We start from the raw sequence: 6000 nt of genomic DNA, 5'->3' as shown, positions 1-6000 counted from the left end.
GATATCCCTCATCCGAGACATAGGGACACTTTGGCATCCGGGCTTCTAGTTTACCTTACCTTGGTTTCCTCAAGAACCCATTTATCGATTAACACGAAGGAATGTTTAACAGCTGGGTGACCTGTGCGCTGACAGCCTACGTAAATTTGTACCAGGGCCTCGGATTCGTAGTTAGGTGCGCTAGCCACTGCACGGCGGAGGCGCCCTTGGTGAGGTGCTGGGCTGAAGCATGGCCTGTGGAGGTCTTAACCCAGACAAAGACAAATTACTCGTCAATGGTGCCTCTTCTCTGTATTCATCACCTGGTGCTGCGTCGTCTTTTTCGTGTTTACCTTGATTTTCTCCCACCGTGATTTTCTCCCATTGTGTAGAAAGTAACTGAAAACACAAGAGTCTCGTTACGTAACTTGTGTTTTTGACCTCTGTTATCCTTTCTGTTATTCAAATCCTCTCTATCTTACCGGGTCATCTGTAACACACAAAACATTCTTTATTAGTGAGATGAACAATCGACCACTTGGTGCATCATCCTTCATTCTGGTATGTGAAAAAAGTACCGATCGATTATCTCTTCTCAGAGCAAACTTGTGTAATAATTTGTACAATTTCATCCATTTATTAAGGTGGAGAGCACGCGAAGAGGCTGGAGGCAGAATGAAGGGGAGGAAAGAAACACGTACAAGCTAATGTGCTGCTTTTAAAATGCATTACTTGTTTTCGCAGCTTCGTGCAGTCAATCCAGAAGCAAAATCAATACAAGATTTTCGAAACTGCAATGAAAAAAAAAAAAAAATCACACTGGTATACTAAGCTGTAAGAAATCAACATGACATAACGGTCTTGAGAGAAGCCACGGAGTCAACCTGAGCACCTGGAGTGGGTGCGTGGCATAATTATTCATCCAAAGGTGCGAGTAAAGGATTCTGAAGTTCCTTCATGGTCATACCTCGAAAGATTTATATGAATGCAGGAACAATATAAGAACATCACTTGTTTGGAAAAATGGTAGGCACCCAAAATAAAAACACTGAAGGGGTAGCATAGCAGAAGGGGAGTGTGGTGGCAGTACACGGTATATCAGAGGCCAATATCCCAGGTGTCAAGAACGTGCTCACTAGCATAGACGTTGACCACAGCAATGCTTCGTCACTGCCACACTGATTAAAAAAAAAACAATCTACTGATTTCCAAACAGTTTCCAAATTGCCCAGGAGCTTCACTGATCAACTCAAGTGCCGTGGAGAGTGTTCAGTGAATAACGCATGTGACCGGCGCGCAGTGCATTGTAGTGGCCAATACCTGTTCATCAAGTTGATGTGAATATACTGCATTGAGTTACTGTCAGTCGTTCATCATCCTCTGGACCTCAGCACAGGTTAAGCCAACACTTCAAATATATCAGCGTATAAGAATAAAATATAATAGATAAATAAACAAATAAATAAAGAAGATTAATTAATCAATTAATCAATCAGTAAATAAAATAGGATCCTAATAAACTGAGAAAGAAAATCTGAACCTAAGGGTCGTACATTCTGTATCACCATAAATTATTATTATTATTATTATTATTATTATTATCATTATTATTATTATTATTATTATTATTATTATTATTATTACTAGTAGTAGTAGTAGTAGTAGTTGTAGTAGTAGTAGTAGTAGTAGTTGTAGCATTATTATATCTCGCATCATGATTACTACTACTATTACTACTACTACTGAAGGTGGACTCATCCTTTCGCTCACAATGGGTTTTAGTGGTGTAATTCATGACTTAACCCCATTCCAAGTTTTAAACTGTCAAAAATTTTTCACATGTTTACGTAAAAATATCAAAGCATTAAGAAGTTGATCTCATATTCAAACTTTAAGAATTTTAATGGAGTATTAATGGATATCGCTCTTTCGTGTACTACTTGATTCTAAATGGTAACAAATTTTAGGTAGACCACTCTGTTCCGTATAGCACTGAAGCGACCCTCTTTTAATGTGAAACAGACAACTTTGCTTTGATGATCATGCTTATCCCCGCCAAAATAACAAATAAAACAGGAAATGAATAAAATAAAATGACTGAGAAACATGCAAATATTTCTCTGTTTTCGGAGATCTCCATCTTTATTCTGATCAGATGTTATTGCTTAACCTCCCTTTCTTTTCTCTTTCCTGTTCGTGCTTTCCCTCCTCTTCCCTTTCCTCTTCATTATTCTCACTCTCCTCCTTTTCACTGGTGAATTATGCTTCAAGCCATATTTTTTTCATCACTTCTACATCTCGCTTTGTCGGATTAAGGACAGAAAGAATTTAGCTGGCAATTATCTCCAAACCTCTTCCTTCGTATATTCCCTAGAGCAGGAAGACTGAGAGCCGTCCTCGGTTGGACTTCTCCGAAATGTCTAGACGTCAAAAGTCGTGGTTTTCTCACACTCGACAGTGGAAGCAACGTAGCAATGCCACAACAATTTCATTGGTTTCGTGTATAAATGTGATAATTTCTTGTGAAAACTTCTAATATTAAAGTCTTGGAGACATGAACTTGAAAGAACCACATCCTCGCAGGCCTGACCTACTCACTCACTCCGCACATAAGGTCACACATTACGTAAATTTATTTAGCATAAATTTTGCATGACCCACTGAATTTCAGCCACTATTTTACCTTTGCCTAAAGATGAGTAATTTGTCACAAAAAATATTATTGAAAGAGAGGAAGGGACATAAAAAGTAGCTGTCAGCTTTATTTTGATAAGGACACGCCTCGGCCAGGGTGTCACAAGGGCGCCGCAACCTTTAAACTGCAGGTCTGGCGGTGGCACCATGGAGAGTTTTCATAACTTGCGATGGATGCAAAATATAAGCTCAGTAATTTTTCCTCTCTCTCTCTCTCTCTCTCTCTCTCTCCTCTCTCTCTCTCTCTCTCTCTCTCTCTCTCTCTCCTCTCTCTCTCTCTCTCTCTCACACATGAAATTTCATCATCAAAATACTGTCATTATAACATCACGGGACGTTCATCTTCATGACTCGATCTAATCTTAAGACGCTTCCTTTCCACCACCATTAGTTCTCGTGCTCTCATACTGGTGCATCACGCTCATGTCTCCACCGCATGCCGCCATAAAGTATGATGGTGCCATAAACTGCGCTGCGCCAATGGTCGGGAGAACATGTCGGGTTGTCCTCGTTACTGACTCCCCGAGGAATAACTCCGCCGCGGTGATTAAGACCAATCCGCACTGGCAGTGACTTATAACTGCTGACTTCAAAGGGCGTAGGTCATTCACACGAATTCTGATTAATACTCTCGATAATTCTTCACCTGGTGAGTGCTGGTGCATGAGGGAGAAAAGTCAGTAGCAAAGTGATGTGTGGTTCATGAAGAGAAGGCCTGAGCCTCGGACTTGGTGGCAGCTGCTGCATTAACTGTCATGACGGCATCAGCAAAAAGCTCAGGCAAGACGTCATCAGCTGATGACACCATAACAGCTGGCACAGCGGCGGCAGCCACGACAGAGGCTCGGACACTGTCCTCTAGAGCAGGGGTTCCCAACCTTTTTGTTCCTCTGTACCCCTTCGACATTTTTATAGGTTCATATGTACCCACAAATAAATTAATAGTAAAAAAGATGGAATTGTAATATTCTGATATTATTTTATCATGAAATTTGTATGTGTAGACTGCACAGGAATCTTAAAGGTGACAACATCAATAAACTAAACTCAAGTAATTTAGATAATATCTTAATCCATCACATACATATCTTTCTTATAATTATATATAACGATCATTACGTCCCGTGCCTGGTCCTTTCAGGCCCAGCATAGATTGCGGCCACGGTTAGTTCCTTAATAGTGAAAACCAAATGATATTCAGCCTACCCGATATAATCTAGATGAAGGTTTTGCTTACTAAAATGAGTAAACTGAAAAAAAAAAAAAACGACATTGTGCAATCTGACTGAAGATTACAACACCACAGCAGTGGTTATTCTCTGAGACCTCGTGTACCCCCTGAAAAGTGCAAATGTACCACTGGGGTACATGTACCCCAGGTTGGGAACCTCTGCTCTAGAATGTAGATGGTCGTGCTCCAGGAACATACCCTTAGTGAGGAGCAGAGCGGGGACGGTATGGCTGGTGTGCTCCACCTTCCGGGTCATACTTCTTGCTGACCCTCGCTAGAATTGCTTACGTTATTACGTGAACCAATAAGTCATTTAATAATTACTGGGCTTACGGACGAGTAAAATATAAGTTATAGAGTCAGTGAAAGGTGTGGCGTTTGGTGTGTACTTCCTATTCTGTGGAGCGTGGAACGGCATAATTATGTATAACATGAATGCATGAATTGGTCAAATTCTCATTCTCTCTCTCTCTCTCTCTCTCTCTCTCTCTCTCTCTCTCTCTGACACACACACATACACACTTTTACGCACACACACATACACACACACACACACACACACACACACACACACACACACACACACACACACACACACACACACACACACGCACAAGCATCAGCAGTGTCTTCTGGTTTTCCATTTTGTGTTGCTGTTTTGTCACTTCATTAATCTTAGTTTGCAATAAAGCGATGTTAAAATAAAAAAGAAAAAAAAATCAGGAATACAATTATGCAGTTTAATAGTTACCCTCACATTATCCCTCTCCTCTCTCCCCCTTTCCCACATTTTCTAGTCCCCAGATGCGGGAGGGGCAGGTGGATAAAAATAATTAATTAACTCAAAGCAGGAGACGAACCGCTGGAGGTGAGCTTGGAAATACTTGCAAATCAAACCAGAAATGAGTATGATAATGAAGGACAAAGGAAGTATATACTCTTACACGTACACAAAATGAACGCGACTGTTAGAGTACGATGCTAAGTATTGCATTATTGTGTTACGTAAAGACTCATAATTATTCAAGTACAAAAAAAAAACAGCACGTAAAGAATAGAAACTGATAATGTTTCAAGCGAAAAATTGTAAGAAAAAAAAAAAAAAAACCGGAGCTTTCAGGCCCAAACTAAAAATCCCACGCGGACGTGAAAGGCCGGTAAATAGGGCGACTACATTAACTAAATGAAGTTTGCCTCAAGTCTCTATAATAAGGAAGTTACGGGGGTAAACTATGTTATGAAAATGCGAAAATGCTCTCGTTAAAAAATGGCCTGACTCTAAAGAAGATGGGAGGCAATAGTGGCCTCAGGAAGGTAGTGAAGACGGCGTCGGGAAGGTTGTGTGTGTGTGTGTGTGTGTGTGTGTGTGTGTGTGTGTGCAAGGGTGATAATTTAGCTCGGAGGGCGGGGTGTGGGTGTGGCAAACGCACGGCGCGGGGTGCATGAGGTGCCAAGAGTCAAGGTGCAGGCCGGAAAAGGTGCTGGGGCGGCAATTGTGCGAGGGTTACAGCATGAAGGAGTATCATTTGACGAAGCAAACTGAAGGTATCAAGCTAATAACACAACGTTTACAAGACTTGGCGGTAAAATACAACCAGCATTAACGAGACCTCACTTGGATCACAGGCAGGAATATTAGAGGTCTAGAAGACATTAACTAAAATATATACAAACATAAGATGAGGGATAATTGTGGCCTGAACCTCTTCCTCATCCAGATAACAGGAACACTCACGCGTTCCTCCACGCAACACTCCTCAAGGACACAATAACACCAATACTTACACGTACAAAGACAAAGAACACAAAGACAAGAAACAATTAAGTGTTAATTTGAGGAAAAAAAAAAATTATATGAAGTTCAAAAACGTGTAAAAACTGTCAAAATAATTACTGAAAAGCAGCACGTGCGACTTGATTTGCTACAAGGTTGTCAAGAGAACGAAAAGCATCATAAAAACATCCGAACAGAAGTAGGCAAACACGGTGAACAACATCAGCAAGCACGCGAGCAAATAGGGAAGCATGGAGCGAGCCAATATTTGGATAATCAATCAGCCAGAGAGCGGAGCGGTGCGCACACTCATAAAACAACC

Source organism: Scylla paramamosain, chromosome 4 (assembly GCF_035594125.1).
Source record: "Scylla paramamosain isolate STU-SP2022 chromosome 4, ASM3559412v1, whole genome shotgun sequence".
In the NCBI taxonomy this organism is placed as follows: domain Eukaryota; kingdom Metazoa; phylum Arthropoda; class Malacostraca; order Decapoda; family Portunidae; genus Scylla; species Scylla paramamosain.
Note: the sequence above shows the minus strand (reverse complement) of the source record.